This window comes from Coregonus lavaretus, assembly GCF_964263955.1.
Source record: "Coregonus lavaretus genome assembly, contig: HAP1_SCAFFOLD_2964, whole genome shotgun sequence".
Lineage (NCBI taxonomy): Eukaryota > Metazoa > Chordata > Actinopteri > Salmoniformes > Salmonidae > Coregonus > Coregonus lavaretus.
In genome coordinates, this window is record NW_028160700.1 from 61,884 (window position 1) to 70,691 (window position 8,808).

At 40.6% G+C, this 8,808-nt stretch overlaps 1 long non-coding RNA gene across 1 annotated transcript; it reads left to right on the forward strand.

Annotated features, from left to right (window-relative positions):
• Positions 1-1,083: 1,083 nt before the first annotated feature.
• On the forward strand, positions 1,084-2,166 carry LOC311121531. Its single transcript, XR_014612293.1, has 4 exons — positions 1,084-1,483; positions 1,575-1,613; positions 1,704-1,823; positions 1,953-2,166. It is a non-coding gene; the product is annotated as an uncharacterized lncRNA (long non-coding RNA).
• The last annotated feature ends 6,642 nt before the right edge of the window (positions 2,167-8,808 follow it).

The window sequence follows — 8,808 nt, forward strand, 5'->3', positions numbered from 1 at the left end:
GCGCCAACGTGTCGGAGGAAACACTGTTCAACTGACGACCGAAGTCAGCCTGCAGGCGCCCGGCACGCCACAAGGAGTCACTAGAGCGCGATGAGCCAAGTAAAGCCCCCCCGGCCGGTTGTGACACAGCTTGGGATCTAACCCCAAGCTATAGTGACGCCGCAACACTGCGATGCAGTGCCTTAGACCGCTGCGCCACTCGGGAGGCCTATATAAACAATTTCTAAGAAATAGTCGAACAAGTTTTTATGTTTGCAAATCATGTTATCTTCTTCTATGGTATAATGGCGTTCGCACAACTTTATGTGCATGCCAAGACAAGTTTGGTAAAGTAGAATATTTGATAAAGTAGAACATTTAGGAATTTATCCTATTTTACTGTTTGAGAATTATTAGTTAAATGCAACAGCAAAACATTATTTATTAAAAGCAATCTATTAATATGGTTTTTGAACACTATAATTTGTTTACAAGCATGATAGCTGTACTTTTAGTTTTTGATTCACGCAGCTTTATTGGCCATTAGCCAATCCAGCGTTTCTCAACGAGATCAAAACATGTGAATGCATCCAACTGGTATTTATAACTTCACAACTGGTAAATTCCCACCTCCCACTTGGTTACGAATGCAGCAAAAGGCTCCTCACAAGAATGGCAGATCAGATCATGGGAAACGTTTGATGTGGCAGCATGTAGGCTAGCTAACTGTTCAGGGCTCAAGACAAATGGGCCGAGTCTAAAGCCCAGTTTAATCCTCATGTTTTTTTCAAGTTTATGTCAATTTTTGTTTTGTTTTGTCCTGTACTGTAAATAAGGCCAACTGCGACCTGTGACCTGGCTACCCATCCACATCATCGATAGAGCAGCGGAATTAAATTCAGGGTGAGTCATCAGACAACTACGACCTGGAACCCCACATTCATTATATAATGAACCCAAATTGTATCTCTGTACCACTGCCTCAGTGCCAATGCTTTCAAGCCTCCTACTGCTGGGCCAACCACACATGGAGAGAGGCAGAGGGTATGTTCTGATAAGAGTGAGTAAGGGAGGGCCTATGGGGGTTAGCTGGCCTGTAGAGATACAGTATGTATAGCAGAAATACGGTGTCTGCTCTGTCTCTCTTCAGGATTCAAGCCAATGGAATAGGTGGCAGGTTTATAATTTATAGTCTATATTCTACAGCACTGTGTCCTACCTAGACCATGTTTCCCCTACACTCTAAACAATTAGGGCTTCAACAAGGGTTCTTCTAAGATCTTCAAAGTTCTTCGAAGAACCTTAGGGTTCTTGGCACTGAAAATTGCCCCCGAAAGGTTCTTCCAAGAACCCCATAGGAGGTGGGATTCATCGAGGAACCTCCTTAGTTGGTGGGGATTCTTGCAGGAAACTAACTGCCCAACTGAAACATTTGGATTTGAATTTGAAAGGACAGCAGGTGCAGTCACTTAACTGAAAAATTAAAAGATCTACTCAATTTAAGGTAAGGTTTGTCCCTTGTATGATCTAAATTGATATTGTTTTATGATGATACCATCTAGCTTTTCATATTTGTGCAAATCTTTCTAAAACAGAAAATGGACACAATTCAATGGATATCAATCAACAAAGAGGTAAGAATATGTAGGCTATAAGATATGTTGAAGGCTAGCTGTATTGGGTGCAGATGACTGAACTGCTCACTTTTGTGTCTGTGTCTGCAGGTATACAGATGAGGAGGCATACAATGGTATGTCTATTGGTATGTTATGCAGATCACATGTACCATCCTCCTCCCTTAACTCTTCAATGAAAATCCCATAGGCCTCTACATTATGGGCAAGGTATGTGTATGAAAACCATTATCAAAACAGTTTTTTTCGTTCACATTTACCTCAAAAACCAAGGTATGAATACTGTTATGTGCATGTTTTGTTAATCATCTATATAATTACTATTTTTTTGATTCACAGACTTCACCCTCCCTACACCTCTGAATATAACAGGAAACCTGTTTGATCAGCATGCAATGCAAAATAATTCTGGCTATGGATACGGAGAACATCAACACATTAACATCAACACGCCAGAGGATTTACCCATTAGAAGGGGCTCTGCTGGGAGTTTACCTCATTTGGATTTTTTTATTCTGCTTTGCCACTAAAATCATAATAAACACTGACAACTAAAATATTGTGTTATTGTTATGCATATTATTATTAGTAATAACAATAGTGTGTGTGTGTGGGGGGGGGGGGGGGGGGGGGTAGTTTAAAAAATGAACCCCAAAAGGTTATTCAAAAAGTTAATTGAGGATCCATTAAAAGGGGTTCTTTGAAGAACCCCTAAAGGATACTCCAGGAACCTTTTCTTTTTAGAGTGTAGGACAAAAAAGTTATTTTATAATCTGCATCCAATGTCTTTATTGTGGAGCCTAATCATCTCATGCTGAATTTATTTGGAAAAAAATCGAATAGGCCTATGCCACTTTCAGGGCAATACAATCCCATAAACCATAATAGCCTTGGTCCTAAGGGATTGGATTTCTGTGATATATAGGCCTACTCAACTAGCCCGAGAAGAAGTCCCCTGCAGATGAGGAAATCCACATGTATTCACAGAAATAACGTAGGGCTATATCTATTGGTCTCCGGGAGCGTTATCAGGACAGATCGACTCTGGCTGCAGGCCTAGGCCTAATTTTCAGCGCCAGTGAAGAAGCTCTTATCCCATGAACAGTTAGTCAATGTAGCCTCTCCACCTCAACACTACAGCAGTCACTTGTCGCCCTCCTGAGGTTGTAAACGACACTACACACCGTTCCAGAAACACTCAGAAATATGTATGTGGATACAATGTCCACTGTTATTATTTTACAATGTTTCCACGCAGAATGGAACGATAATTTCAGAATGGCTACTGTTGCAAAGCAACTGACCGAATTTTCCCCCATAAAAATGTTGCTACTCTCTAGAGATAGACAAATGTGTCAACATGTCCAGGATTAGCATGTCCAGAAATAAGTTGTTAGCCTGGGATTCATCTCCAAAACGAACATTTGTGTGGAACTGGTTCCCTGGCTATGTCTGTCTGTGTGTTTTCTCGCATATAGACTTCAACGGTTGAAAAGTGGACTGGCTGAAAAGCAGACTGGGCTCCTTTTTGATTGTAATCAGTCACGTGACCTCTGCGGAAGTTTTTGGTGCTTTTGAGGCGTGAGAAAAAGTCATTGGCGAACTCGACCTGAAATATCACAAGACCTTAACTCCTGTCACCAGGGAAACTGAACTTTAACACAGAGAAGGTAAATATTTTTTTTTTTTTTTTAATAGTTTTCTGGAGAGTTTATGATTGAAAAACGTCAGAGGAAAGAAAGGACCAAAACATATTTTGTAATGAGGCGAATTTGTATAGAATTCCGCTGCATTTTCAAGTATAGTTGGAAAGGCATAATAGCCTAGACTCGGATGCGATTGTCAACAATCTAGCTACGTTTTTAGAGCAACCTGCAGGATTGTAAATGGGCAGTTGCTGTTAGTTTATGTATTAAAATGACCACCCGTAGCGTTTCATCGTGGATAAAATAAAATAATAAACGCCTAAAACCGTGTTCCTTCTTTTGTGGTAGATTGAGGCTATAGTTTAAATGACCAAGAAGCGAGGACCCCCATCTCAGTTATTGTGGAACCCTGACAGGGTTGTTTATCCCAGAGGGATTCTGTTTGCTCTATTCTTATCGGATCTCAGGGCTCACGTCCGCTCATTTTACTGGAGAATTAATCAAATCAATGATTTACAATACTAACAAGTTATTTCTGTGCGTGTGTCAAATCTGATGTGCGTGAAATGAAAGTTATGTTAATGGTATAGACTGACTTGATGTGGAACTATTTCAGTGTACCCGCCGTCGTCCAGACTACAGGTGCAGATTTGACAGGTGCTTGGCAGAGCCATGTATTTAGCTCCCCATTAACATTACATGGGAATATTTAAACAATACTATGTAACTGAATGTCTAGAATTAGAACAATATTAAAAATTCTCTCTCTATTATAATACTAATAATACAAATAATACATTTAATTTGTATAGTGCATTTCATTACAGAGTAATCTCAAAGCTTTTTTTTTTAATACAATTAAAAACAACACATTTAAAATCAAAGCAGATACAATGGCAATAGTGGGCTAGGTGCTAAATCCATTATAGATTGGGACTAGGACTATAAAAGTGGGCTTTAACCATTCCATAGGCAAGGGGCAAGGGAGCAGAAAGCTCTGTCCCCCATAGTTCGGTGGTGTTTTGTTTGGTGTTAATGTAAACCTGGGTATTGTCAGCGTAGTTGATGTGGCCCCGTGTAGCTCAGTTGTTAGAGCATGGCGCTTGCAACGCCAGGGTTGTGGGTTCGATTCCCACGGGGGGCCAAGGGAGCCAGTATGAAGATGTATGCACTCACTAACTGTAAGTCACTCTGGATAAGAGCGTCTGCTAAATGACTAAAATGTACATGTAATGTTATAATCTGAGGGTTTGGCCGAGAGGGAGCATGTAATTAATGAACATTAATTATATGAATGTGAATCTCTCATGGCTCAAAGTGGAAGAGAGATTGACTTCATCACTACTTGTTTTTGTAAGAAGTGTTGACAAGCTTCATATAACGAGCTGTCTGTTTAAACTACTAGCACACAGCTCGTACACCCATGCATACCCCACAAGACATGCCACCAGAGGTCTCTTCACAATCCCCAAGTCCAGAACAGACTATGGGAGGCGCACAGTACTACATAGAGCCATGACTACATGGAACTCTATCCACATCAGGTAACTGATGCAAGCAGTAGAATCAGATGAAGAAAAAAAACAGGTAGAAATACACGTTATGGAACAGCAGGGACTGTGAAGAGACACACACAAAGGTACAGACACATGCATACGCACACGGGCGCTAGCACACACACTCTACACACGTACATTGTGATATTGTTATATGGTGGTATTATACATTTTGTATTGTAGATATGTAGTGGTGTAATAATGTTATATGATGTACTGTTTGATATTTTGTTTTATATGTAATGTAAGTGCCTTAATTTGTTTGGACCCCAGGAAGAGTAGCTGCTGCCTTGGCAGCAGCTAATGGGGATCCCTAATAAATACAAATACAAATGTAATTTAAAAACAGGAGAGGCCCCAGCACTGACCCATGTGGGAAGCCTCATGTGACTGTAGACTCCTCCGATCTGGACTCTCCAATAGTGATGTATTGCTTCCAATTGGAGAGGTAGGAGGAGAACCACTTCAGAGCTGTTACAGAGAGAGCAGTGTGCACTCTGAGACACTGCAGGAGGATGTTGTGGTTTAAGGTGTCAAAAGCAGAACTGAGATCTAAGAGGAAGATGCTAGGAGATCCTGAATCAGAACCATAACTAAGTCATGGTAGGGCTGGGCAATATGGCCAAAATATCATATCACAGTATAAAATAAAAATTGGATGGTATTTTACAGTATTTTATGTTTTTGAATAATAAAAGTTCTACATTTGCTTTATGAGTAGTGCGTGACCCTAGGGTGGCAACACACAGGTGATTTCAATGGGTAATTCTCCATTCTGATCAATTCAATTCCCCCCAAAAATCAGCATTTTCATCAATTTCTGTATTTCCTGCACTCATTTGAGGTCATTTCCACACTGTCATGTAGGGCTGCACTATATGTGCAAACAATCTAGGCCTTATTTATAACCAAATGTTGCAATAGAGATTTGACTTGCGATTTAAAGCAAATCACTTGGGTGACCCTTTTGGAATCATGGAAATAGAATGTTTGTTCTAATTCTATAGTTAGAATATAATAGTGGGCATTTTGAACAGTGTTTTTTGACATGACAATGAATGAAATTGCCAGGGAGGAGTTATTGTGACAGGGTAGGCACCAAAGTGTTGATAAGTGTTTCCTAGGGGACCCTATAGTCTTTGGCTACATTGCATGTTTTCTCTTAACTACTTCATGTATCTAACATATTCATGCTTTGTGTATTCCTCATTGATTTAGAAGATACTGTTGCACAAACAATATGCTGGTTTAGGTCTACACCATCACTGGTATTACCAGCCTGTATAGCTAATTACGTTTGCTCTGATTTAGTACATTTATTAGCTAGCCAGCTAACTAGCGATTAGCATTAGCGGCTAACACGATTTAGGTCCAACTTGCTAAGAAAAGACAAACTAGCTGTTTGCAGATGTAAGAAACACAAACTAATGGTGTAATTATAAAACGCTAGTGGATTTATATTAAGAAGCAAAGTGAAAACATCATTGTTGTCATCAACATTTTTGCATGTGCTGCATTGACCATGCAGAGTGAATGCAAGTGTCTTGTGGTTGAGGAACAACAAATGCGCTCCTTGAGTAACAGGGGGCGGGGCTAGGTCTGTGTGGAAAGCAGCATAGAGAGAGAGAGAGAGAGCGAGAGGAGAGGGATGACTCAAGTAGCGAAGTAAACTATAAAAATGGACGTTACACACGGCGTATCACATTTTAACAAACCAAACATTCAAATACTGTTATAGAAGGCAAAGTAAAAACCCAAACCGGTCCATGCATCAATACCGGTATATCGTAAAATACTGTATACCGCCCAGCCCTAGGTCGTTGATAACTTTAACGCAAGCTGTTTTGGTGCTGTGCAAGGGTCAGAAGCCAGACTGGAAAACCTTGCACAACTGATTAGATAACAGATGCGATTGAAGCTGATTTGCAACCACTTTCTCCAGTACTTTTGATAGGAAGTTGAGTTTGGAGATGGGCCTGTAGTTGGATAGAATGTCCTGGTCAAGGTTGAGTTTCTTCAGTAAGACTGCAGCTGTTTTGAAGATCGATGGTACCTCTCCGGACAGCAGGGACTTGTTGATCATGGTGGTGACAAACATAAGCAGGCTAGATGAGCAGGTTTTGAGTATGGATGAAGGGATAGGGTTAAGGGAGCAAGTGGTGGCCATCATTTTAGAGATGATTGACTGCACAGTGGAGGATGTGACTACTGTAAAGTTGCTGATGGGAGGGGCAGTCTGGGTTGGGGGCTCACTCTTTTGAGTGATATTTACTCAAGACTGAAAATCAGCAACAGTCAGTGGGTTTAAAATAAAACAGTCTCTGTATAAAACAGGAAGGCCTCCACCGCGGCCAAGCGCCTTTTCAATGTATTTGTATCCAGGTTGAGCTGCTTCAGTAGGATGGTAAAAGTCACCTTCTCTGTGTCATGTTTGAATGAGGCAGATCATGTCAAAGTCATTGCCAGAGATAAATTCATACAAAATTGGAGACTTGTTCGTTAAGGATTATAGGTTGTAGAGTGCAAAACGTGTGGAGGCATTGGTGGAAACAGATTCATTGCATTTTGTTGGTCTACTGTTCTCTGTATAGACTGTAATAGCTTGCAGTGGGTGAAGTCAATTGCCTGAGGGTCAGCCTGCAGAACTGGCAAGTGATCTTTATTGTCCAAACTCCAGTGTGCATGTTGTACTGCTCCCATTGCTGATCAGTTTCCTACCTCCTCGCCGTCTGCATGTTTTGCGGAGGATCCCGTATTGCTTAAAACTGGTCTTGATAGGGCTGACCCCAAGTAGTCGACTGGTCGATTGTTTGGTCGATAGGCGGTTGGTCGACCAAGATAATTTTTTAGTCGAGCAGTAGAAATATATTTATTTATTATTTTATATGGCACATGAGACACCTGTCCTATTCGCACCCATCTCAGTGAACTAATCCATTACGGAGGCTGAGACTAATCCATTGCAGGGGCCCTGGGGATGGCACAGTCCAAGAAGAAGGGGAGTGTGGCTAAGATGTACAATGCATGTCTCTCTCCAGAATGTGCTCTCTCCTGCCAATTTGTGCACATTCATGGTTTCATAACTTAATTGTGTGAATTGTTTGCGTTTGATTGTTAATGTCTATTAATTCCCAATTTTATATATATCACCAGTAGTACATTTACCGTTAATTCCTATAATTTCTCATCTACAATGTTTGTTTGGTTACGGTAATTTCTGTTAATGCATTCCATATATTATTAATCTGGTCTTTTACCGTTCGCATTGTCGGAGTGGAGAGAAACAAGTTTTGGTTTATTTCATTCCATTTACGAGTTTTGGCAATTTAGTTATTGTCTTTTGTTTGGAGCACTCATGTCAATGTTGAGTAAGGACGAGCACATGATTACGCATAGAAGTAGGCCTATAGGCTACCTGGCCTGCGCGCAAATGTAGGCTTATAAATGTGCCCATTTGGGGATCTGATAGTATTTCTGATTTGGCTTAACACACCACCACTAATGAGCTGTGGAGCTTCTCAAAGTAATGTTTTCTTCACCTCAAACAGCAAGCAAATGAAGTCGGCTTTTACAACCATTGAGAATGACAGTAGTTCCTCAATGTATTTGAAAGATATCCCTTTAGATAACCACTCTGCATGAAAGGGAAAAATGATATGCTCTGATCCAGTGGAAACATCATAAAATAGGCCTACCGATTACTTCTTATCTCTTGCGCAAATAGCCCACAGCTGTGTCTGTCCTGAGCTCACTGGCATGGGAAACTGAGGGCCCAGAATCTTTATACAAATGTTACAAGTTTGCTAGCACCAGCTTCGGGCCGGACCCAAGTTAATAGTTGATACAATGTTTCAAATTTGTGATTTCGGCCATGCGTAATGTGATTTATAGGATATTTATTTTTATCCGGGTATTTTCTACTTGCAGGCTGCAAGGTTTTTATTTGTTGGCTTTATGTAGACTATAATTTTTCTCCCCAATACCGCGCTTCTT